The sequence below is a fragment of the Anabrus simplex genome, chromosome 2, assembly GCF_040414725.1.
Source record: "Anabrus simplex isolate iqAnaSimp1 chromosome 2, ASM4041472v1, whole genome shotgun sequence".
In the NCBI taxonomy this organism is placed as follows: Eukaryota; Metazoa; Arthropoda; class Insecta; order Orthoptera; family Tettigoniidae; genus Anabrus; species Anabrus simplex.
In genome coordinates, this window is record NC_090266.1 from 229,014,661 (window position 1) to 229,042,233 (window position 27,573).

The 27,573-nt window shown below is 41.2% G+C and overlaps 1 protein-coding gene and 1 pseudogene across 1 annotated transcript in view; both read right to left on the bottom strand.

Annotated features, from left to right (window-relative positions):
* Nucleotides 1-27,573, bottom strand: part of LOC136864018 (discoidin domain-containing receptor 2) — a 1,053,752-nt gene that overhangs the window by 874,467 nt on the left and 151,712 nt on the right. The gene's annotated exons all lie outside the window — the stretch shown is intronic.
* LOC136864980 (5S ribosomal RNA) lies at nt 5,079-5,197 on the bottom strand (annotated as a pseudogene).

Sequence of the window (27,573 nt, forward strand, 5' to 3'; positions counted from 1 at the left end):
CTCTCGTGCTCACATATAGGCTACTGGTTGCATCTCAAACTAACCAAATAACTGCGTAAGTATTAATACTGGTCCACCTCTGTGGTGTAGTGGTTAGCGTGATTAACTGCCACCCCCGGAGGCCCGGGTTCGATTTCCGGCTCTGCCACGAAATTTGAAAAGTGGTACGAGGGCTGGAACGGGGTCCACTCAGCCTCGGGAGGTCAACTGAGTAGAGGTGGGTTCGATTCCCACCTCAGCCATCCTCGAAGTGGTTTTCCGTGGTTTCCCACTTCTCCTCCAGGCGAATGCCAGGATGGTACCTAACTTAAGGCCACGGCCGCTTCCTTCCCTCTTCCTTGCCTATCCCTTCCAATCTTCCCATCCCTCCACAAGGCCCCTGTTCAGCATAGTAGGTGAGGCCGTCTGGGCGAGGTACTGATCATACTCCCCAGTTGTATCCCCCGACCACGAGTCTGAAGCTCCAGGACACCGCCCTTGAGGCGGTAGAGGTGGGATCCCTCGCTAAGTCCGAGAGAAAAACCGAACCTGGAGGGTAAACAGATGATGATGATGATGAAGTATTAATACTGAATAATAAATTATTCATTATGTTGTACTGTTTCGATCGTAAATCATTTATAGAAGGCATTGTCTATTAATGCTTTTTCATATTGTGCGTAGTTGACAATATCCTGCTCAATAGATTTTCATTTCGATTATGTTATTAAACTTTTACCATTTTCAGTGGAATGATTATTTATTTGCGTCGGTTTTTAATTTTATTCCAGACGACGGAAAGCACTGAAACCAACCGCAGGATTCATGCAGTGTATCATCATCGATCATGACCATATCAATTACATTTTACTAACGAATTAAAACAACTAGTTTGAAATGTAAATAATAATTAATGTTCTGCGGAAGGTTGACGTGTAAAATGAATGTTAACTCATAGGAAAGATTTGCTAATTGATAAGCGATGTTTAAATACTATTATTTAATTGCTAGATGTCTTCCTTAACACAGAATTCAATTCGATATCCGTTCTGGTCAGATTTTTATAATTAAGAAATTCAATTCAAAAAAGCAGTGTATTCACTTTTTCATTCAGGTGTAATAATGAATTTCCTAACAACAGAACTTTATGATTTTTAAAGTTGATTAAACGTATTTCATGTCCAAGAACATGGATAATATTGAGGATCTTTAATGCTGTTTATTATTATTATTATTATTATTATTATTATTATTATTATTATTATTATTATTATTATTATTATTATTGTAGTTATTTTGTATTTCCTTAAAATAAATTTCTACTTAATAACAAGATCATAGCTATTAGTTCCATTTTAATTTTTTACTGAGACGGATATTCTTTAAACTCGACCTAGGATGAATAATGCGTGTACGTCTATTACGTTTTCACATTATGTGCATACACACAATTTCTTCGTTGAAACACCACATTAAAGCATGACTCATATGAATCATGTACAAGTACGCGTTTTTTTGCTAGTTGCTTTACGTCGCACCGACACAGATAGGTCTTATGGCGACGAAGGGATAGGAAAGGGCTAGGAGTGGGAAGGAAGCGGCCGTGGCCTTAATTAAGGTACAGCCCCAGCATTTGCCTGGTGTGAAAATGGGAAACCACGGAAAACCATTTTCAGGGCTGCCAACAGTGGGGTTCGAACCTACTATCTCCCGAATACTGGATACTGGTCGCACTTAACCGACTGCAGCTATCGAGTTCGGTGTACAAGTACGAAGAAATGTAGGAAAAAATAGCAAATGGATGACTGAAGTTTAAATAATATAATTAAATTCCCACATGTCAATCAATAAATCACCACTGATCTGCATTTAGGGCAGTCACCCTGGTGGCAAATTCCCTATCTGTTGTTTATCTAGTCTTTTCTTAAATAAATGCAAATAATTTGGAAATTTATTGAACATCTGCCTTGGTAAATAATTCCAATCCCTGTAACACAAGCTTGTGTTCAATTCTTTATCGCTAACAAAGTCAATTCACGAATAGTGTGCTCATTTTCATTTCCTTCAATACTTCTGAACAACACTGCACGTTCAGGGCCCACCTACCGGAGGCTGTAATGACCGTACTTGGTAACACCAGCATGCAGTGTGCTCATGAAACGCACCATAAAGTACAGCTTCAATTTATGTCCGGAAATGTTGATTCACAGAGGTATGTTGATAAAGGCGCATTGCACGGTAACACGGCGTTTGTTACTTTCTAGAAATGTACGCAGCATAACAGAACAGACTCTAATAAAATAACTGTCCCTTCTGTATACCAGTTACAACTACAACTATAATGCAGAACTTTTGTTACTACAAAATGAGACTTCTATAGGTAACATCAGACGATATTATAACTGTTCTCTTTTCTTTCCAACAAAATGTGTTTTGAAAACCAATTCATAAAATATGTATTTTAATTTTCATGGACTAATATAAAATTAAATCCTAATTTGCTGAATACTAAATCCTTAAAATACTTTGTTGAAATGTCCCGATAATTCTTGTGGCAAATGGCATATACAGTATATCATATTTCCTAACAGAAGGATGTTCCTCTATTTAAGTCTGGTGAAGTGCGCTATGTTAACAGGCCTGTAGGACTATTTTCCGTGTGTGAATTTATACTTCATAACAATATTTATCAAGAAAATGACTAAAATCATGTCAGTGAGGAACATCATATCGTATCAGTCAAGCGGTAATTTCGATCGAACTTCTTTATGTTTCTAGCTAAAATAAAACATTTTTAAATTCTCTAATTCTCATTAGTCCAAAGCACGGCAAAAATATATTTATGCATACATTGCATTGTTAATGTAGGGCATATGCGATAATTAACGCCAATAACTGTTGAATCATACTTGCAACAAAATATTTAAGCCAAGATTAAGAAATCTAAATTCAAACCCTCATTCAGGACACAGAAGGGCTGACAAAAATACCGAGTGAAAGTTGCTATTTAAATCTCGACCAAGTAATTAATTGATTTTTTAAAATCCGATCTAATTTTACTCTTCAGATGCCCTTTTTTTAAAAAAATCATGTAACCAAGCAAAGTTCTATAACCCGGTGTTGTTAACCTAACAACATGTTAGTTCAGTGCACTGATGCACGGCCAATTATGGTAGCTAGCTCTGTACTAGGGAGACAGATGGATTAGAATTTCCCTTGCGCCATCCTCGAAATGGTTTTCCATAGTTTCCCATTTCATCTTCGAACAAAATGCCGAGATGGTTCCTTTCTCAAGGCCACGTTTGCGTCCTTCCCTTTCCCAGTCCATTAATTACACCTACAGCCCCACATACAACAGCCTCACACAGCAGTACATGTAGCTCACCCACCATGGGGTGTACCGGGAAAAGCAGCAACAGAACAGGCGAGCCGAACATATCCTCGAACAAACCCGGCACTAAAAGCCATACGCTAAAAAGAAAAAAGAAACATTTGACGATAAAACACAGATGTTAACCAAAGCCCTGTAAGTTTTCCTAAGTAAATTTGTTTAAGGTGATGATCATAATTGCCATTAAAGGCACCTGACATCGCAGTCGACGGCTTACACCGTATTTATCTTAATGACATGCATATTATATACTGTACTTTCATAGCTAGCTGCTATTAATTACTACTAAGTTAGTTATGGTTGGCAAAAGTAAGAAAGTATTCGCTTCTGAAGTTTGTGAAACCTTTGCTATTGTTCTGTATATTATCTCACACAACAAAATTGATGTAGATACATTTCTATGTCTCCACGATGTCCATTTTGTATCTTTTTTTTCTTCCTTTGATCTTATCAGCTAGACTTGCTAAAAGGGATCTTTAATCAAACGAAGAGCTGCTATTTCCTTAGATGCAGGCATTTCCGTGGAACATCAGCGAGGCTCTTTACAACGAACTCGTCGAGGAATATACGGTTGAAACTGATGTTCTTGTCACAAAGGTCCATTTTATGTTGTGCTATATCTTTATTCTCGTCAATACAAATACTACAGCTTCCCAAAAAGAACCGTGTGAAATATGATTCTGTGTATGTGCAAAGGCTTTATATAAACTTGATGTTCTAATTCAGGCTAAACACGAATAAACTCAATGGGAAGGTGTGTAGTTACAAATTAGTTAAGCATTATTGGAAATGTAATTGCTTTCTTGGCAATTGCAGCTTCCTTGGGAAGTGCCTAGTCAATATACAGAGAATAACTGTCATGAGACAGTTTCAGCAAAACAAAAGTGTAAATAAGTGCACCTTTTCAAAAATTAAAAAAAAATGTTTTCTTAATTACTCCATAACAGGGTGCTTTTAAAATACATATCCCTGCCAGCAAAATAAGTAGAGTTACATCTAGGAACAGACAAAGTAAATAATTGTGCACGAGTGTGTTCTAAAATATTTCTTCCTAGTTTTATAACGTCGCACTAACAAATCGGGGGTTTTGAGCGACACAAGGACGCAAAGGTAGCGGCCGTGGCCTTAACAATATTATTTATTTATTTATTTATTTATTTATTATTCGCTAATCGGCCAACTAGGGACCACGATACTCATTATACATTTTCTTGCTTTCTTTCTTAATCTGCTTACCCTCCAGGGTTGATTTTTTCCCTCGGACTCAGCGAGGGATCCCATGCCTACCGCCTCAAGGGCAGTGTCCTGGAGCGTGAGACATTGGGTCGGGGGATACAACTGGGGAGAATGGCCAGTACCTCGCCCAGGCGGCCTCACCTGCTATGCTGAACAGGGGCCTTGTGGGGGATGGGAAGATTGGAAGGGATAAACAAGGAAGTGGGAAGGAAGCGGCTGTGGCCTTAAGTTAGGTACTATCCCGGCATTTGCCTGGAGGAGAAGTGGGAAACTACGGAAAACCACTTCCAGGATGGCTGAGGTGGGAATAGAACTCACCTCTACTCATTTGATCTCCCGAGACTGAGTGGACCCCGTTCCAACCGTCGTACCACTTTTCAAATTTCGCGGCAGAGCCGGGAATCGAACCTAGGCCTCCGAGGGTGGCTAATCACACTAACCACTACACCGCAGAGGCGGACAACGGTAATTGAGCCAACAGCACGTGGTGTTCCCAAGCGGTCACCCATCCAAGTACTGACCACGTCCAATGTTGCTTAACTGCGGTAATCGAACGAGAAACGGTGTATTGAACATGGTATGGCCGTTGGCATCATTATACATATTGGCGTTTATTCAATTTTCGATTGATCCAGTAGGTTTTCAATAGCTCGCTGTGTCTAGCACAGTGTGCATCCGACCACTTTGCACCAGTTGACCAATTCATATCCCGGAAAGTCCCAAAAGTCACAATGCTTTTTCTGAAAATGTCTCGTTTGTGAGCGTCATCTGGTTGTAGACCCATTTCTTCAAACTTTTTCTTGACGTTAACATACCAGGGAACTATTGTTTTTTTGTTTTTTTTTTTGTTTTGAGTCAAAATTATTGAAAATGCGTTTTGTCCATCGACAGTCGTCCATCCGTCGTATGTGACCGTAGAAGCGATTCCTGCGTTTGCACATTGTGTTCGTGACTTATTATTGTTATTATTATTCCATTCCTTTTAAACCAATAGGTTTACTTCATAAGAACAGGTATATTGTAGATTTAACTGTACACACATGTGGTGATTGACTGAGTGTGGCCTCGAAATTTACTGATTTGAAAATAATAATTTGACTGCGGAAGTTCAGTTGGTACCAATTTTTAGAATATTTGTTGAGAACAATGCAGATGTGTCAGCTTCTTCGACCGTAGCTTAATTCGTTCTCCATCTCCCAAAGATTAATGCTTGATTGAGATTGTGTTTTTGACCTATGATGAATGCTATTGTACCATACGTCCATAAAGGAGAAAGAAAAACCAGGATAAATCACTAGTTGTAGCGAGTATTCCTATCGCACTAACAGTTTCCTGGCAGTATAAGCTACATTATTTTTACTATTTTTTTAGTGTGACAGCAGCTGTTAGTTTGTATTCGGGAGATAGTCTTATGGCGAGCACGGGGCAGGAAAAATCTACGAGTGGGAAGGAAGCGGCCTTAATTAAGGTACAGCCCCAGCATTTGCCTGGTGTGAAAATGGGAAACCACGGAATACCATCTTCAGGGCTGCCGACAGTGAGGTTCGAATGCAAGCTCACAGCTGCGTGCCGCTAACTGCACAGCCAACTCGCTCGGTTACCACAGATATACGAGGGTGCTAAAATGTGCACTATAACGGCACAGGAAAGCTATAACTCAGGCCAGTGTGATCCAATTCATTTCGTTTCTGGGGCCAAGTTGATTCATCGGATTATGTTCGCAGACCGGGCTAGATATCATTCAAACCCAACCTCATATTGTATAATACACTGGTGGAGGGATTACGATTGCTCTTACTGTAATTAGTATTCCCAGTGCTCCTTCTGAGACCGATTTAGAGGAAGAAGGTCCGACGATGCTTTATCTTAAAGCACGCTGAAAGAAATTCCACTACCCATGCTGCCTTGAAGTTGCCAGCATGGAATAGTGTGGAAGCTATGAAATTGTTCAGTATATTTTACAGACGTTTCAATTGACGTTTCTTTATCAAACCTAAATTAAATTTTTCCTCTTCTTTTCCTTCTTCAAGGAATGGGTGGAACTCAGTAACATATGTTGACTTGACCCTGCTGGATTCCCTTCCTGGCGCGTTTTTAGTAATGTGATGAAGGAGAGGGCATTTAAATCTGGTAAGACCCCAATTAGAGTATGGTTCCAGTGTATGGTGCCCACACAAGGACTGCTTGATACGAAAACCGGAACAGATCCAAAGTTCCTTGAAAACATTAGAAAAGGCTATGGAAACATTTGCTAAGAAACTTGCAAATTCGGCGACAGACTGATTGACGGATTGAATGCCACTAATTTGATTTTCACATAAAACCAGGCAGTCCGTTACATGTTAAGCGAAGGTCACTTGACATAATTTCTTTTAAATCCAGAAACACTACTAGGGCCGTACGGGGCCCAGACTATGCAACTGAATCTGGTTATCCCGACTATAATTTCACTTAATGTTATTATACATTTACATCTAAACAATACTCATGAATGCCGATTCATGTGTTCCCTGTGTGTTGTCAAGTAAGTAGCAGTACAGCCCGCTGTTTCTAAAGTTCTACCTTTGGATATCCTAGCAATTAGGAGGTACACTGCTATGAGAAATATTGAGACTGGATTGTATTCCATACACTTGGGCATTTATCCTTGTGCTAATTACAATGACGACTGCAAACTTGTTAACACAAGTTCTCAGTCAGACACATTAAATACACGACTTCGATATTTACTGATGTTCCTAGTTCTAGTAATGAGGCAACGACGTTTTCTAAATTGCAGAATTCAAAACATGCGAACAAGCTACAAAATTGGCGTAGCGGCAAATACTCTAATTTGGACTCGAAATAGTAATTTTTACCAGTTAATGTTGCTGGAAGTAATTTTGGCATGGGAGGGGATGACTGTCCGAGGCGGTAAAAACGTTCTTTATTCACCCGGTAGGACGTGGTTTCGATTTCCCGTCAGTAAGTCGAAATATTTAAGAAACGAGATTTCCACTTTCAGAGGTGCAGATGGCGCTGAGGTTCACTCAGCCTACACCACAAATGTGTAACATGTTAATTCCTGGGGCAGAAAGGTGGCTGGGTATAGAGCTAACCACTCTTCCCCGCCAAGTGCCGAGGTTACGGATAGTGAAAGCCTTTGCCTTCCACCCCTCCTTCACGGCCTGTACGGATATGACTTTGCTTTGCTTTGCTTTTAGTTAGAATGTGATCCCCTAAGCCGTGTGAGGAAAAATGAGAAGTTCCGTGGTCCGTAATGTAGGGACACTGGTTTCGCCCATTGATAGGACATACTGGATGACACTCGCAAGGGAACATCGGCAATGGGTAAGTCGCCGATCGCGATGAAACTTGGAAAACACATGGAGGTACACGTAAAAATTGTCGGCATCAATTTTGGGTGCCAACATTCATTAGAGCGTTAACTACGGGGCATAAAAGTTGCGACATTTCAAATTCTCGCGATCAGTGATGAATACCTGCTGGCCAATGCTAAGCTGGCACACTGCGTGCTTGGAGACACGCCTCTGCACCTAGCCCCCCCCCCCCGCTCCAACTGGTTCACCACCGCAGCCTCCAAGCTCGGGGAGAAGGGAAACGTGGCCAGCAGGTATTCATCGCTGATCGCGCGGAATTTGAAATGTCGCAAATTTTAGGCCCCGTAGTTAACGCTCTAATGAATGTTGGCACCCAAAACTGAAACCGACATCATTTTTACGTGTACCTCAATGTGTTTTCCAAGTTTCATCGCGATTGGCGTCTAACCCATTGCCGATGTTTCCTTGTCAGTCCTTCCCAAAAGTCTGCAGTGAAAAGCTACTCCTCTAATTGTAGGAATAAAGTGCTTAATCGTTGAGAGCGCAGGTCAACAATATACCGTTGTGTGATTAGCGCGCCGTACTACCATTATTTAGTGCGATTACATCCGATGGATAACAGCATCTTACGTGACACCCGTACTACGTTTGCTCGCTTCCATGTTGTCTGCTCATGTGGCTTCCCCGCAGTTCTGTGAGATGGTGACTAGGCGGTAAAAGTGATTTTGTTGATCAAAGTGGGTTGACTGAATTTTGTTACTAGCGGAAGTAATGTAAATGATTCAGACGATTATATCGACTCAGGTGCCAATTATTTCTTCATCCGAAGATGAAGACCAAAACAAATCATGATGCAATTCGATTACTCCGTGTTCACAGAGTAAGCGGAAATGGCAACAACGATATCAGGTGTTATGTTTACGTTCGACATAGAATAACGTCTAAACTACAATACTTGTGCGTGCGCTGTGTTTAATCCCGCGGACGTATGATTGTATTGCTGATAAGTTTGGATATATGATATGAATTATATTATTTTTCATTCTACTTCTGAAATTCTGCGGGGTTGATGACCTAGATGTTGAGCAACTTTAAACAACAAGCATAATATGAAATTCTGCTTTTTATATCAACAAATGGATTTGAAATTTTTACAAACATTTAGGATTAGGCCTACCACTGTATATCAATCAATGTCAGGTGGAAGTCTGTACTTTTATTCGCATGTTGAGAAAGTATATTGGTAATTGCAACATTCTGTAACTATGTCTGGCTTTCTGCTCATATTCTGACGTTCTGGACCTGGCACCAAGAGGGTCAATGGCACCAAAGGTGTTCAAACGGTACTATGACGTTGGAAACTGCGCGGATAAAATGTCACTAAAGTTTATACTATCAATATTCTCCCTTTTCTTTATATCAATGGCAAATGAACGAGTCAATATATGGAAAGGAGATGAATCAAGAAAGGGAAGCTAGGAAATGTGCAACTATCCATCGTATTTGTTTACAGAAGGAAAGTAACTGCAGATAGATCATGGGGATATTGAAGACAAATGTACGGTATATCACATAAAACTATAATACGCATATGATTTGGGCTCCCCTCAGAGCAATTTTCTAGTGGAAAGTCGAAGAACTTATTTTCAATACTATGCGTTATTCCGTAGCTGAGATTAATCTTTTAGGACCATTCCTCAGAGACGGACTAAGGAAGTAACAAAGAAAGTCCAATCTTGTAAAGTGTAAGCAACGGAATGAGAAATTACGACAACAATCGTCGGTGAAACGAAAAGGTTTGTCGCCAGTAGGAGGAAAAATTGTCTCACAGACAAGAAGTTCAGATCTCGTTCATTCTGTCCGTCTGAAGAATAGCACTGGAACCCACCTTTCGGCTGGACACGGATCGATCTAATTCATTACTCTTGTTGGCTACTAACCCATTCGATATCGAACGTGTGACCGCGTTCAGGATTGACCTCGGAAGTAAAGCGGATGAGGAGTTGCACCTTCTCCCCTAATCATGCCATCAGCAGCACGCCTTCTGCCTCAGAACAAGGAGAATAAGGCCATGCTTTCAAATAGTAATGGGCGTCTTTCTTTACACTCCTCACCATTCTTCTCCAGAGCTACCTCCCCGCTGGCCCCTCACCATCCACCCTCCCATGTGCCTATTCATTCTCTCACCCAGAGAAATGAAGGGGGTGGTACGGTTTATATTGTCACCAAGACCAATTCATAACGCTACTAGAGCATTTGAGCATTCCATTTGTTGTGAGATTCTTAAGAACGCATTTTATTGCACAAAGTGAAGACAGTAACAGCAGTATTTCTTACATGAAACAGAATTTAATGGGCTCCGAAGTTCTCTTGTTGATATATGGTTGGTACTGAATTTGAGTGCTGTGTACGCAGATAATAACAGTGGCCAAACTAATAATGAGTTCCACCACAGCCTTATAATTAGACCGCTGTATTTCGATCCAAATGATCGGAATTCAATTCTCTGTACCAGCAGGTGGGTTTTATGGGAAAGTGCTGATTGTATGTTTCAGTCACATTTCACTCTTGAAAAACTAGTTCTCATCTCATGAGGTGTCATACTACCAATAGTGTTGTCTATATTGCACAGATATCAAAGAACAACCTGTGGATATATCTCTGGTCAGTTTTTGACCAAGTACCATGGATCACATACACTGCTTTAAGAGTTTTTCCAGATTAACAGCAAAGTACCGATGATACGGTGGATTAGAAAGTAGATTTTGACAGAGTAAAAGCAACCTAATTATTGAAGAGTCAGATGTATAGCCTCTAAACAAAAACTGAGCGCATATTATTGTATAAGTTTCCCGCAAGTACACTTTTCTGACGAACCTATAGATGTAATATGCTGTGGGTACCTACAGGGTTTGTATCAACATGGGAGGTGAATTATATTTTGATAACAATAAAAATTAAGTTTCACAAAGTATTTCTTTTTTTGCTAGTTGCTTTACGTCGCACCGACACAGATAGGTCTTTTGGCGTCGGTGGGACAGGAAAGGGCTAGGAGTGGGAAGGAAGCGGCCGTGGCCCTAATTAAGGTACAGCCCCAGCATTTGCCTGGTGTGAAAATGGAAAACCACGGAAAACCATCTTCAGGGCTGCCGACAGTGGGGTTCGAACCTACTATCTCCCGAATACTCACAAAGTATTATACGGTATGCTAGGAACTTTCAGTATCATGCACTCATTCATTCCTTGATTAAATGTACGCATAATGACTCACTAAGTAGAAGAATTTCATTGCTCCTAGGGAGATGAATTCCCTAGACATTCACTACAATGTCCTAACAACAGGATTTGCGCTACTTCGGCCTACATTTTAAAATAAAGTCCGTTCAGTGATCTTCAAATCTTGAACTCAAGATTGGCTTCCATTTATGGATCGAAATCTGCCTGATTTAAATCCTACGAACCGAAAAATTTTCATATATTTTCATCATCATTACTAATCCATTATTCATGGCCGGGACGTTAAACACTTAACTCCATGATGATGATTTTGCTGTATTATTATTATTACTATTATTATTAATATTATTATTGTCGGCCCCGCGTTGTAGGTGTAGCGTGCCTGCCTCTTTCCCGGAGGCTCCGGGTTCGATTCCCGGTCATGTCAGGGATTTTTACCTGCATTTGAGGGCTGGTTCGAGGTCCACTCAGCCTACGTGAATACAACTGAGGAGCTATCTGACGGTGAGATGGCGGGCCCCGGTCTAGAAAGCCAAGAATAATGGCCGAGGGGACCCGTCGTTCTGACCACACGACACCTCGTAATCTGCAGGCCTGCGGCTGAGCAGCGGTCGCTTAGTAGGCCATGGCTCTTCGGGGCTGGTGCACCAAGGGGGGAAGGGTTATTATTATTATTATTAGAGCAAGTCAATAACTTTAAATATTTGGGAAGTATGATCAGGGAAGATATGTACTTCACAACAGAAATTACGAAAATAATTGCCATGGCAAAAGAAAATTTCAAGAGGAAATTGAAATAACTTTGAGGGCCACTAAACAAAGATTTGAGGAAAAGACTTGGAAAGTGTTATATCTGGAGCATTGCATTGCATGGTGCAGAGACTTGGACAGTAAGCAAGGAAGACGAAAGAAGATTGGAGGCACTAGAGATGTGGGTATGGAGGAGAATAGAAAAAAGTGAACTGAGAAGACCTGGTGAGATCACAAATCATTAGGAGGAGAATAAATAAACTGGATTGAACATTGTTTGAGAAAGACTGTTTACAGAAAGAAGGGATAGAAGGAATGCTGAAAGGCAAAAGAAGAAGAGGAAGGAAAAGAAATCAAATGTTGGACAACATCACAGGAATAAATATTCGGGAGATGAAAAACTTGGCTATGGACAGGCAAATGTGGAAGAGGTTTATCCCATGACAGGACCTGCCGTAATGAATGAATGAATTATTATTATTATTATTATTATTATTGTTATTATTATTCAAACAAATGATCACAAATAAGTGTCAAATATTAATGGTAGCATTAAATACTGTTTGCCGAATCCTGAATCTATAATAGATATTTACCAACACAGCGAAATGACAATTGATCCCCCTCCAAAAAATAGTAGATTGGATGAAGTACAGTGAGGTGGAGAACTTACTGTTTTAAGGAAACAGTCTATGTTGTGAAGAAAGGAATCCATTTCACGTAATTACAGATTAACGATGAAGCTGGTTACGAAGAAACGATAATTGTGTAATTTACTGTCGGCTTGAAACACAGAAGTGTCACAGAGAGATTTCTAGTTATTTTAAAAGGCATATGTGTTACTTTTGTTTATTTCTTTCTAAGCTACAGAAGTAAAATTCAATACTATTTTCATTGTATCCCTTTTCTCCTTAATCTCATGGAGCATACCCGGTGCCAGAGAAGGAGGAGCACTGTTAGCATGAATGACTATCTCTAGGAAATGGAAGCAAAATGTTGTTGTGAGATATATATCATTCATTGATCCAGCAGGGGACAGCACAGTGCCTCAAACATTCAAGCAGATGCTTCTTCCTCATCGATCTTCAAAATATCCGTGCCTATGCACTGTGTACTGCAAATCGCAGTTACTTTCTCTGTGCAGCTTTAAAGGGCCCCATAGACGATCCGTCTTAGCATCCGTCTTACCTGCGCAGTTCTAAGACGACAGGTAAGACGGATCGTGTGTGGTAGAATTTTCATCCCTGTACCGTCTTAGGCTTGGCTCGAAGTGAATCTGGCAGCGCCTGATTTTTCTGTGCGTGTACAGGTAAGTCGGCGAGCAAGTTGGAGCGTGTGTGGGGTCTTCAGACTTAGCGTCAGTTTTAACCAATTGCTCCTACAGTGCAGTTCGCTCGTAGGACATAATGTCGGATTTAAGAATCATGCCTCGAGCGTTTCAAATGGAATTCATACAGCTATACCGTTGTAATCCGTGCTTGTGGAAAATCAAAAGTAAAGAGTACACGGTACAGGGTTATTTTTACATGTTTTCCATCAACCGCACCCAGACAATTTGGAAAATTCCATTTTCTTTCAAACTGCTGTCCAATACATATCCATTCATCTTCTTTTGTTGGAAACTGAAATAAAATAAAATTATTATTATTGTTATTATTATTAAATCATGCAACTAAAATATAATTTAACCCAATGTAATTAATTATATTTTTTGTTTTTAGGTTGGTTGGACGAAGACTGTTAATTTTCACACTCCGTTATATAAATCTTTCTTATTGTACTCTAAGCATACATTATACCTTGTTTTATATTAAATTAACATGAAATACATTTCCTTTTACCTTGTACAAGAAACTTATAAATAAATTTTACTTACTTTGAGATACTGATTCTTGCGCACCTTATATATTGTAGCGCAAGTCTCAGGAATTATTACTCCCAAAGACTGGACTGAAATTGCAGCGGAAAATTTCAGATCTTCGTAACTTCTTCCGGTTGCTAGGAAACGAAGTGTGATGTTGAGTCGTTCATGCGGTGTTGTTGCCCGTCTCATTGCACTGTCACTCTTTCTGATATGGGGCGCTACCAAGTGAAGAAGGTATAAATAAGTTTCACTGTCCGTCCTCATATAATTGCACCAGTCACCTGGTTCAAGAGTTAAATCTTTCATTAAGTTTATATGCGACAGTGTATCTCGTTTAAGTAACCAAGCTTTGGTCCATTTTGATCAAGCCCTTTTCTTTTTAGCTTTTTATCTCAAAGCTAATGCTAGAGCGGTGTAAATTAGAAGTTCCTCTAGCATGTTATCCGTGCACGACTAGCGAAAACTGATCGCAAGTCTGACAGCAAAACGGAGCGTCTGTGTCCTCTTCCGTGTTCCGTCTTACCTCTCATCTTAGAACTGCGCAGGCAAGATGGACAGTAAGACGGACCGTCTATGGGGCCCTTAAGAGCGGCTAGCAATATCCTGTTTAAATTCATTCCTTTTAACTGTCTATTCCCATCCAAAGCAAGTATAGTTTCGTGCAAATTAATTAGAATACAATATAAAAGTTCATTTCGGATATAGGCCTAAATTAAAACAACTTCGCTCAAAGACCTTATCTTGCATATTGTATTTATTTCAAAAGCATGAAACCACACGTTCATTACGGTACATTCTATAGAGTATACAGTAGCCTATGTCTTACCGGGCTAGTTGGCCGTGCGGTTAGGGGCACGCGGTTGTGAGCTTGCATCCGGGAGATAGTGGGTTCGAAACCCACTGCCGGCAGCCCTGAAGATGGTTTTCCGTGGTTTCCCATTTTCTCACCAGGCAAATGCTGGGGCTGTACCTTAATTAAGGCCATGGCCGCTTCCTTCCAACTCCTAGGCCTTTCCTATCCCATCGTCGCCATAAAACCTACCTGTGTGCGTTGCGGCGTTGTGGCGTAAAGCAACTAGCAAAAAAAGTATAACTTCATGATAATTTATCATGACTCGAAGATCATGCAAAGTTTCTCTATCGGATTAAGATCAAGCGAGCTTCAAAGCCAATCCAAGACATTAAAGTAGTTTTTGCCATGAATTCGTCCACTTCCTTTCCAAGCGTCAAGGTTAAAGGTCGTACTGAAATATCGATGACTGCTTACTACGTTTCTCTGGTATATCTGTTGTAAAAGGACAGCCTTTGTTTCGAGAACAGATTATGCTTTCCTCTATCGACATTTGCAAAAATTGAGACAGAATATTTTCGTCTTGAAATAATACATCATCCCTGAACATAATTCTATTATTTCTCTGTCGTACATAAGGTTGTACTTGTGCTTCCATTCTCCTCAACCACTACCGCCGTAGTTAATGTAATGTTTCGTACCTGGATGGCCCCGGTTCGATTCCCAATTCCGCAACGAATTTTATTCAGATTCTCATCCTGCCCTACATATAAGAAGATTTCCTTCATTTCCGAATACAGATTCATAAAGCTAATATAGGTTCCATAACAAGATTGCTTCTTTCTCATTCCTAGCCCCCAAATAAAGTAGTAACCAATGCACAAATCAGTGCATACAGCATAAGTTCACGAGGCTTGTGGCAACGATTTTCTGATTAAGGGCTTGGGGCTTGCAGACTGAATGTTAAAGGCATAATTATTTATAATGAAGAATTTATATTATTATTATTATTATTATTATTATTATTATTATTATTATTATTATTATCGGAGCCTCCGTGGCTCAGGCGGCAGCGCGCCGGTCTCTCACCGCTGGGTTCCGTGGTTCAAATCCCGGTCACTCCATGTGAGATTTGTGCTGGACAAAGCGGAAGAGGGACAGGTTTTTCTCCGGGTACTCCGGTTTTCCCTGTCATATTTCATTCAAGCAACACTCTCCAATATCAATTCATTTCATCTGCAATTCATTAATCATTGCCCCAGAGGAATGCGACAGGCTTCGGCGGTCGGCACAATTCCTATCCTCGCCGCTAGATGGGGGCTTCATTCATTCCCTCCCTTATTCTGTCGAATGACTGGAAACAGGCTGTGGATTTTCATTTCTGTCTTTAGGTTCTCTCTATGGCGTTGTGTGTTCACGAGCCACAAGATGGCACCGTTGTCTACGACTGCGGTACGTTTCAGCGTTATCAGATCAGTACAGCTCGCGCTGTTGCGTCGTAAAGATGGCCGCGCCAATCTCTGTTCGCACCAAGGAAGCACAGCGTTCCGTAATCCGCTTTTTGTGGTCTGAATGTGTACCAGGAGCGGAAATTCATAGAAGACTTTCAGCACAACACGTTGACAATGTTTTGCCACAGCGGGAGCTTCCATTCTATGGTCTGACGTTTGCTCTCTGGTCCGAAGTATTGAACCCACGTTTCGTCTTCCAGTGATGATCTGTTTCAGAAACGTTTTAAATCGATAGCATGACGGTCCTGTAGGTGCTGACAGATTCTCACACTCTTGCGCTTCCGCTGTTCATTGAGTTGTTTTGGAACCCACCTCGAACAGACTTTGTGAATGTTAAGCCTTTTATGCAGAACCATGGCTAATGTACGTATGGTTTGCCACGTCATCAACAGTCACTCGTCTGTTATTCAGGATCATATCACGCACCTGTTCAATATTGGCATCAGTTACGGCTGCAGATGTACGCCCGGATCTTTTCCTCATCCCTCACGCTCGTGCAACCCCTTTTGAACTGTTCAGTCCACTGGTAAAGACTTCGCTGTGGCAGAACATTGTCCCCGTATTGTGCTGACAGTATTCTATCAATTTCCGCTCGTGGTACACCCCTCAGACCACAAACAGATTGGGCCGCCTCTGTGGTGTAGTGGTTAGCGTGATTAGCTGCCACCCCCGGAGGTCCGGGTTAGATTCCCGGCTCTGTCACGAAATTTGAAAAGTGGTACGAGGGCTGGAACGGGGTCCACTCAGCCTCGGGAGGTCAACTGAGTAGAGGTGGGTTCGATTCCCACCTCAGCCATCCTGGAAGTGGTTTTCCGTGGTTTCCCCACTTCTCCTCCAGGCAAATGCCGGGATGGTACCTAACTTAAGGCCGCGGCCGCTTCCTTCCCTCTTCCTTGTCTATCCCTTCCAATCTTCCCCATCCCCCGCAAGGCCCCTGTTCAGCATAGCAGGTGAGGCCGCCTGGGCGAGGTACTGGTCATTCTCCCCAGTTGTATCCCACGACCAAGAGTCTGAAGCTCCAGGACACTGCCCTTGAGGCGGTAGAGGTGGTATCCCTCGCTGAGTCCGAGGGAAAAACCGAACCTGGAGGGTAAACAGATGATGATGACAAACAGAGTGGCGCGGCCATTTTTACGTCGCAACAGCGCAAGCAGTACTTATCTGATAACGCTGAAATCTATCATAGGCGTAGACAACAGTGCTATCTAGCGGCTGGTGAGCACACAACGCCAACCTAAAGACAATCAGAGCAGAACTGCAGATACTTATTGACTTGCATACCGATGACTTTCTTTTAAAATCTCGTATGTCCGAATTCCCTTCCTACTCATTATATTCCTTAAGACTGGTCACGCCTCCCAGCCACGTATTTATATCCTGTCCATCAGAATACATTTCGTTGTGTTCATTTTCCTATGCTAACGTGTAAAGGAGAACAGACCTTACCTTACCGTATAGTAGGGATGTTGTTTGCAAGGCTAAGTTACCCACTCCTACAGTACAATGTGTTTAAGGTTCATTTTCCCTTACACATCGGCATAGAAAAACGAACGCAACGAAAATTGTTCTGATGGACTGCATATAAATATATGGCTGAGGGGCGTGACTAGTCATAATGAATATAATGGGTAGAAAGAGCATTGAGACATACGAGGTTTTAAAAGAAAGCCATCGATACGTATATGAGTAAATCCGGCTCCTTGTCTGAATGATCAGCGGAGTGGCCTTCGGTGAGAGGGTCCCAGGTTTGATTCCTAGCCGGGCGGGGAATTTTAACCATGTCTGGTTAATTCCTCATGCTCATGGGATTGGTGTTTCTGTTCGTCTAAATACACATCTCCATTTACATACAGCACACCACCCTTCAAGGCATAATGGAAATACGCGATAGTGAATACAACGAATCCTCATGAGTTTGGCGTCAGAAAGGGCATCCGGATATAAAACTGGGTCATATCCACGTCAAATGCAGACACCAAACATAGGAAAAATCCAGGAGGAAGAAATTCTAAGTGTCTAAAGATTATCCTAAAAATAATATCAACATTATTAAATGAGTGTAATGGAATGTGGGCAGTTTAACATGTCATTTTCTGTAAGTAAATGTGCAATTTCTTTCTGAACAGTTAGAGTAAATTATTCTTCTCACGATCGCTTATGTGACGGCTGCTTACTTTTCGTCTACCAGATATGTATTCATTTATTCACTTAAGAATTAAACGAACGAGACTGCTAGCTTTAAAATCATCAGCCGATACTAATGTAATACGCATGAACACCTGTTTATACTGATGTATTATTCATGGAATGGGAGTGCTTAACAAAGTATTCCCTCTCTTTCGACAGGTGCTATTCTTTGTCCTTTTTTAATTTCTACTTCCCTCTTACAACATTCATTATGAACAAGACACTCTGTCTGTCTCTAGGTTAGGAACGACTGGTATATTTTGAAATTGATATCGATCAAGTGAAGGGAAAAGGCAGGGCTTCGGTGCAATAAATTACACCAAGTTTCCTTCTCTACTATAAAAAGGGCGCTATTGTGACTACGCGTGCAAGGGCAGGTAAAGTAGATACGTCTGCCTCATATATAAAATTATGTTAATAAGCTATTCTCACTGTCACCCCGCCGTGTGAGGCAGAGCGAAGGGGTGAGCGGGATGTACCTAAGGAGGGGAGAATTCACATTGGACTGCACACAGGGCGAGGTATACAACCTTTAGTAATATTAAACATATATAGTTATATTACAGTTATAATATTGCTGTTATTAGTGCCCGACTCCTTGGCTGAATGGTCAGCGTTGAGGCCTTCGGTTGTTAGGGTTCCCGGTTCGATTCCTGGCGGGGTCGGAGATATTGAACGCATCTCATTAATACTTCTGGCTCGGGGATTGGTTATTTTTGTGTTTATCCCAACACTCGCATCTTCATATTCAGATAACACATTACACTATCAACCACAGCAGAAAAATGTACTAGTGATTTTTTAAAGTGCTATTTGTTCGGGGCGTCGAGCCATATGGATCTTCTGCCCTTACTGGCACCATATTGTATGAACCTGCGTGTAATTGGAATGGCGGTAGTGTGGAATGTTGTGTGTAAGGAAAGGGAAAGTAAGGACGTCACAAACACCCAGTCCCCAGGCCAGGGATATTAATCATTACAATTAAAGACCGCTGACCAGGCCGGGAATCGAACCTGGGGCCGCCGGGTGACAGGCGGACGCGTTTCCCCCTACACCGCGGGGCCGGACTGAAATAGTGATTACATCCCTCCACAGAGGGTTGGCTTCAGTAACGCGTTCCGCCATAAGAAAATGGGCCAAATCGACATGTCGGACACAGTTCGCACCTGCTACCCCACTGGTGTAGGAAAAGCGGTAAGAAAAGACGAAGAGGAAGAATAAGAATTGTTATATGTAAGTCAAGGATGTTCGGGCAACTTTAGTCATCGCCGGGCTGAGTGGCTCAAGTAGGTGATATTTGAAGCTACCTAAACACGCCAGCCTGGTGTCAGTAGATTTACAGTAAAAGAACTGTTGAGGGACAAAATTCCCGCATATCTGCTTCTCTAGAAACCGTAAACAGTTAGTTTCTGGCTCGTAAAACTGATATAATTAATTATTCATGTTTGGTTAGTTGCCCCGTGAAATTGCTTGAAGGCTTTTTGAATGTGAATGTGTTGCAGAATGTTGAAGATCCCACGGGTAGAAACACATCACCAACGAGGATGTACTCAGTCATGGGGGAGTAACACGCAAGAGAGCGGCCACTTTCGCAATTCCGTATTCAGTCGGATATGACTGCTCATGGAAAGGATGGCACAGGCCTAACAGAAATGTAGACGTGGGCGAAGGGGCGAAGAATATCCCCCAGAGGTTCGACATCCACGATACAGCAGCCCTGATACAGAAACTCCTTGATGGTGGCAAGCTTTCTGTGAAGAGAAGTCTTCCGAAGTAGTAGTAGGAAAACTTGTTGGTTATCGCAGAATTAGTCTGTTACGAGGCTAATTATTACAATGCCTCTGCTTCTTAAATGCAACAAACAGAAAGCTGTCTGGTAGCCTGCTTTCTTCCTAGGTTATCTGCAACTGTAATGATTTAGAATTAAGGTTGAGGTAGGTGCCTCTGAACTTGGTTTGGTGTTACAATGTAAGGATTTTCGAGAAATGACAACGATGAACTACGCTTCGGATAACCGTTGTGGGCGAAGGTGGGTAAGAAACATATGGCCCATTCAAGGAAAGCTGCGCAATGAAATAAATTACGAAAATATACTGTTTAAGAATATATTTAAAATTCAAATGGTTAGTCAATCTAAAACTTCGATCCGATAATTCCAAGAATGTTCGATCTTAACACAACTACTCCCCCTCCTCCCAACACCGCCACCACTACCATCACAAAGGATAAGCAACATTTGATATTGTCGGTGATTGGACGGATGATTGTGTGATGTTTTCTGGAGGGAGGATTGAAGAGAGATGATCCGCCTGCAACAGTAAAAATCAGTCACATTGCCAGAAGTGTTCGGAAGGAATATGGAAATAATGACTGATTTTTATTTTATTTTTAAATGAAAATTTCCTCAACTCCTGCATTCAGCATCGTTATTAGGTGTTATCGCTCAATATGTATGTCCAATTTAGTCTAAACTTCAGCTGATTTCAATGTGAAATCAAAGTAACTTGTTCATGATGGAGAAAACTTACATTACAATGTCCATAGAGCTGCTACATTTTAGACTGTTCACGGTACCGTAGTGAACTAACACCCCAAGTTAATGCTGCCATTCCTGTATTTAAGGTGTCAAGAATTCAATGTAGGGACTAGTATCAATTAAACTTGACCTTGGCCGATCAAAATGACTGCTACCTGGTCAGTTCGCCTACAGATCTGCAGTGTCATGTCGTCAATGTGACGATATCCCCAGGTATACTGCTCAGCTTTCTTGACTGACTCAGAAGCCTGTTACATCAACGGCTCCTCAGTTGACTTCACACGATTGAGTGAACTTCAATTCAACTTTCAGTCCAAGATTAAAATCCTTGGACGAACTCGATGATCGTACCATGGTCTATTAATAATAACAATAATTATATTTATCTTACGTCTCTCTAAATACTTTGGACGGTTTTTCGGCGACGCCTAGGTGACGAAATTTGTACCGCAGTAATTCATTTACGTGCTAGTGAATAAACCGTCTCGAGTCTGAGCACCTTTAAATACCACCGGATTGAACCTGCCAAGTTGGGTTCAGAAGATCAGGTCATCAGCTGTCTCTAACACTCAGACCGGCACTGATTAAGAGGCAGACACAATAGCCCTATACGCTATATTACTGGTCTGAATGTGGTATCAGCGTTTTTTTAAACATTACCAAAGGTTATGGTTAGAATTACAACATTATACTTTCTTATTTTCTATACAACCATTAAAAACGATTTAAATGTGAAGTTAGATAATGTAATACAGATTACCGGGCGAGTTGGTCGGGCGGTTAGGAGCGCGCAGCTGTGAGCTTGCATCCGGGAGATACCGGGTTTGAACCGCACTATCGGTAGCCCTGAATGTGGTTTTACGTGGTTCCCTACTTTCACACGAGGCAAAGGATGGGACTGTACCTTAATTAAGGCCACGGTTGCTCTCTTCCAACTCCTAGACTTTTCCTATCCCATCGTTGTCATAAGACATATCTGTGTCGGTGCGACGTAAAGCAAATCGTAAAAAATGTAATGCAGAGTATGGTATGAATTGATATATTTTCTCCTTTCCTAATCATATGTGGAAAACTAACGAAAAGTAAATTAAAAGTGAATGGCTGTAAATATGATCCGTTTCTGTAATACCATTTTTTAACAGAAAATATTCTTTTTTTATGAAATTTCTCTCAAAATTTGTGTACTGTTTATAATGTTTCACTTAACTGTGTAACATAATGTATACATATGTGTACATACGTATACATGTATACATACGTATATAAACATAACGTAGCCTATACGTGTTCGGACTAACAAACTCACAGGACATCATGGAGAATTTTTTCTTCGATTAAATGAAGGCTCATTAGTCATACGAAACGAAGGGCTCATTAATTGTCATAAAAGGTGTGTCATGTAAAGTAACCGAAAGAAAGAGATGATCGCCCTTCAAGTAGAAGTCATTCATTCTGAAAAGTACCCTGAAAAACTGGCCTGTGACACGTTTCCTTGTGGTTTTATTGCCCATAATCAGGCCACTATTTTTCTGGCTTGGCTTCCTCCGTAAACAAACATTTAATTTCGACGATATAAACATGTGATAAACAAGACATCCGTAGTTGTTATATTACAATGCTATCCTAATCCTCAAGATAGTTATATAACACGAAAATGCAACGACTGCTGATTCAACTTTCATAGAGTCGGCCAGGATCTGCGACCTGGAATGGAATTAAGCACAGATAAATTGCAGTACCATTCATTTGGATTAAAAGTCTTTCATCCGGTAAGGTAGTGCTTTATAAAATGCAATTATCACCAAGGGGCTTAAATAAAAAAATATGCAGCATGCGCATGGACACACACACTCGCACGCACACAAGTATTAACGTTGTTTACGCCTTTTCTGTCCCTCTCCCTCCAAACGAAGTCTTTTTTTTTTTGCCTCTGCGTGAATGCATATTAGAACGTACATTGCCACCACCACAAGCATGTCGGGATAATGCAATGTTTTACGACGCCCAGAGAAGGAGAAACAGTTTAATGGTGTGTGTAAAGAATGATTTCATGCGCCACAGGAACGGTAATATACTGACCACGAGATTTAATGCCATGTCCTTTTCGTCACACGAGTTTGAATAGCGCAGAATTTAAATTGCTTGGAATGGGTTTTGAACAAAATAAAAATAAATAGGCTCCGAGTTAAACATGGCACAACACTACTATATGCTAGTAGCTCTGCAAGGAAATCTTTAGATGTGAGAGTTATGAAACGCGATGAAATGTTAGAAGCGCTAGCGCATGTTTGACACAGTTTACGTTGCGACCAGATCATTGAAAACAGTGAACATCAACTCATTTACAAGTCAGATAGCTTATATGTTTAGCTATCAATGTGTGTTTTTTCCCGCTTGGATTTTAAACATAAGGCACAACAAGAACTATAATAATAACAATAATAGTAATAATAATCATAATGCCGGGCTGAGTGGCTCAGACGGTTGAGGCGCTGGCCTTCTGACCCCAAAATTGCAGGTTCGATTCTGGCTCAGTCCGGTGATACTTAAAGGTGCTCAAATACGTCAACTTCGTGTCGGTGGATATACTTACACGTAAAAGAACTCCTGTGGGACTAAATTCCAGCACCTCGGCGTCTCTGAAAACCGTAAACTTAATGGGACGTAAAGCAAATAACAATAATAATAATAATAATAATAATAATAATAATAATAATGTCGCCTCAGATATCGCGTAGGAGAACTTCTGAAGTGATAACATCTATGAGGCCTGGTGACCAATTTCAACTTCCTGACTGAGCTGTTGTTTATCAACGAAAGTAGAATTATTATACCAGGCGGCTTGTATACTTGATTTAATTTAAGTTTGTCGGGCGAGTTTACTACCAGAGATTTTGAACATGCCAAGAACAACAATAACTTGAGTGGCAAGATTTTGGACCGCCCTTTAGAAACTGACTCCTTCAGCCAGGATCGAACCTGTAAACTTGTGCCGGACACTTTACCAGGGATCCTTCGAGTTGGCTCGCGTAAATTACAGAATGTGCTAACTTCTTTCTTTTTTTAAGTAATGAACTCTAAAAAATTGAAAGATATTTCGTGTAATTCTTTTACTTCTCTCCTCCACATGTAGCCTATATGTACTTCTCTAATACTGAAGTTATGATAAAACTAGGGGAAAACAAATTTTGAAAATAGGTGTCCCTTTCGTGTTCTACGAGTATGTAGGCTTCCGTTAGCAGAATAAGAACTCAAACAAGCTAAGGAACATTACCAAAAACAGGGTTGATACTGTGAATAGTGAAAAGCTAAGAAAAATATTTTATGGGTCACAAATATACCTACCCATCCCATAATAATATAATTGCGAAGCGAGGAACTACTGCATGTTATTAGGAGGACAATCAGTACTGAAGTGCGCGGTACTGACAAGATAAGATGTATTTATTCCGGCGAAATTAGGAATGTAGTGCCTTTCTTACATACTCTTGGTTTCAATTCTTAAGAGTTCGACCCGTTGGCTGAATGGTCAGCGTACTGGCCTTCGGTTCAGAGGGTCCCGGGTTCGATTCCCGGCCGGGTCGGGGATTTTAACCTTAAATGGTTAATTCCAGTGGCCGGGGGGCTGGGTGTTCGTGCTGTCCCCAACATCCCTGCAACTCACACCCCACACATAACACTACCCTTCACCACAATAACACGCAGTTACCTACACATGGCAGATGCCGCCCACCCTCATCGGAGGGTCTGCCTTACAAGGGCTGCAATCGGCTAGAAATAGCCACACGAAATTAAAATTAATTCTTAAGAATTTTAAGTTTCGGGTCCACCTTTCTATACTCGATAGACCAACACTGACAATTCAAGTGTTTTTGTTAGTTGTGTTTGCAAGATCATTCATTGTGAACAAGAAGAACAGCTGGAAGATACATCGCCCAGCAAGTTTTATCTTTTCAAGTATGCACCAGTGACTTCCTGCGACGTTGAACGGTCCTTCTCAGCCTGAAAGAAAATTTTATCGGATCAGCGCAAAAGCATCACGATGGAAAACATGGAGTAGTACTTGGTAAGGCATTGCGCATCGAGATTTTAAAAAATCAGGTACCGTACTCATTGTTACTTATTAGCGGTTTTAAACACAGATACTACATCGTCGCTCCTATGCCAAAACCATGAATTTTACAATGCTCCCTATTCATTATTTCCCTTAAGACTGGTCACACCTCCAAGCCACATATTAATATACAGTCCATCAAAACAACTTTCGTTGAGCTCATTATCCTATGCGCGTGTGTAAAGGAAAATGAACCTTACTCAACCGTACTGTATGAATGTATGTTTGCATGACATATTTGCCCACTCCTAGAGTATGATGTATTTAAGGTTCATGACAATAAAATAAATATACGAATATTTTTGTAAATTTAATGTACTACTACTACTACTACTACTACTACTACTACCACGAATATACGAATATTTTTGTAAATTTAATGCAATACTACTACTACTACTACTACATATTTTATGAATATGGTGTATTTTGTGAATATGACATATTTAATTACATATTTCACTGATAAAAATGAAAATCCACAGCTTGTTTCGAGTCATTCGACCGGGTCAGGAATGCAATTAATGAAGCCCAATCTAGCGGCGAGGATAGGATATGTGCCGGCTGCCGAAGCCTGTCGTATTCCTCTGGGGTAGTGATAAATGACTCATAGGTGAAATGTTAATGGGGAGTGTGTTGCTGAAATGATATATGACAGTCAAAACCGGAGTGTCCGGAGAAAATCCTGTCCTGCCTCCGCTTTGTCCAGCACAAATCTCACATGGAGTGACCGGGATTTGAACCACGGTATCCAGCGGTGAGAGGCCGGCGCGCTGCCGACTGAGCCACGGAGGCTTCATGTTTCAGTGATATTTACTACATTTTTATATTTCGCACGATGATATTGCATAAAACATCCGGGCCCTATTAATTATCAGACAACAGAAGTTGTGGGCTACTGAAATATAATTTCAAAACTATTTTCTCCATTGAGTTGTGTTAACTTCTAGTCTAGTCTAGCTCGTGTAGCTGTAGTCCACCCCTTAAATGGCCATGAACGTTTCACCATTCAGATAATTCGTTTACTACACTCACCGAGTGTCAACATTCGTTCACTGGTCCGCTCATGGATTGAGGTACTGATAGATGAAATGTTAATGGGGAGTGTTGTTGGAATGATATATGACAGGGAAAACCGGAGTATTTGGAGTATCGCTACTCGGATAACACCTGTAGTCATAATTTGTAAGAAAATATCGAAGCTACGTTGTTTGTAAATGAATCGAAGGGAATGAAGATGATTATTTATTTTCGCATGTGAAACGTTTCAAAGAACAGTAATGGCTGATCAGTAGTGCGTGATGAACACTGTTTTACTGTTGAAAATCTCCACGTGTTGTTTCTGCCTAGCATTGGTCATCAGGTCATTAAAACACGAATGACACGCCATTAGTAATACGAGTCACCACAAGCCTAGTTATGGAGCGTATAATTTTATGGAAATGGAAAATTGATGCATCAGGGTAATTTGTGGTTATGTGCGTGGAGAAAAGAAAGCATAAAAAGTTCAGAGTGGGAGGACATTTGGTCCGCGCGAGAGAGAGCAGCGGATATTGACTAAAGCACATTTAATTTTCATGTGGACATAATTTCTTCTGATCGTCACATACGAACCTTGCAATGAATCGTTTCGTTATATTTCATCACTATGATCGTTGAATAGAATTTAACTCCTACTGTTATTTTGCCTGGGTGAGTGGCTCAGACTGTCCAGAGTTTTCCGTCTGGGGCCAAGATGCCGGGTTTTTTTCCCGGTTCAGTTCGCTGTTTGAAGCGCTAAAAATAGTCCTTGGAACGTAAAACCTTATAACATAACATTCTACTACTACTTAACAAAGAAACTCGTGGCACATACAGCCATATGAACCTTTGACGAATGATGCCCACCCAGATGGAATGCAGATTTTGGCGTACACGTGGTCTGCGTAATGACATCTTCAGGCGTATTTCTTGACGGGGTTTCTGACTTCCGTATCAGACAGCTCCTCAGTTGGTCTCATCAGGACCGGGCGAGTTGGCCATGCAGTTAGGGGTGCGCGGCTGTGAGCTTGCATCCGGGAGATAGTGGGTTCGAATCCCACCGTCGGCAGCCCTGAAGATGATTTTCCGTGGTTTCCCATTTTCACACCAGGCAAATGCGGAGGCTGTACCTTAATTAAGGCCACGGCCGCTTCCTTCCTACTCCTAGGCCTATCCCATCGTCGCCATAAGACCTATCTGTGTCGGTGCGACGTAAAGCCACTAGCAAAACAAGGGTCTCACGAGGTTGAGATAAGTTCGTTCTATTCCTAAATATCACTGAATTGGCCGGGAATCTAAGCCGGGGCCTCCAGGTAAGAGGTAAGCTACCCCACGGGGCTGGCATAACATACTAACATATTACTATTGCTAGGTCTACTACTGTACTTTGTGCAAAATCAAAAATGCAAACCGAATATAATGTAGTCCACGAAGGTCTTCGGAGGCTGGAAGGTAGAGAGCGCGGCTGCTTCGAATCGAACCCGGCTAATGCGTGAGAGACTTTTGAAATGTAAATGATCGTCCTTGTGGTTCGGACTCTTCGATCAATTGGTTGTTCTGTGGCTATGATCATGACATTAACAATCACGCAGACTTAAAACTACAAATTTGCTTGCTTTTTGCTTGTTTTTTTTTGTC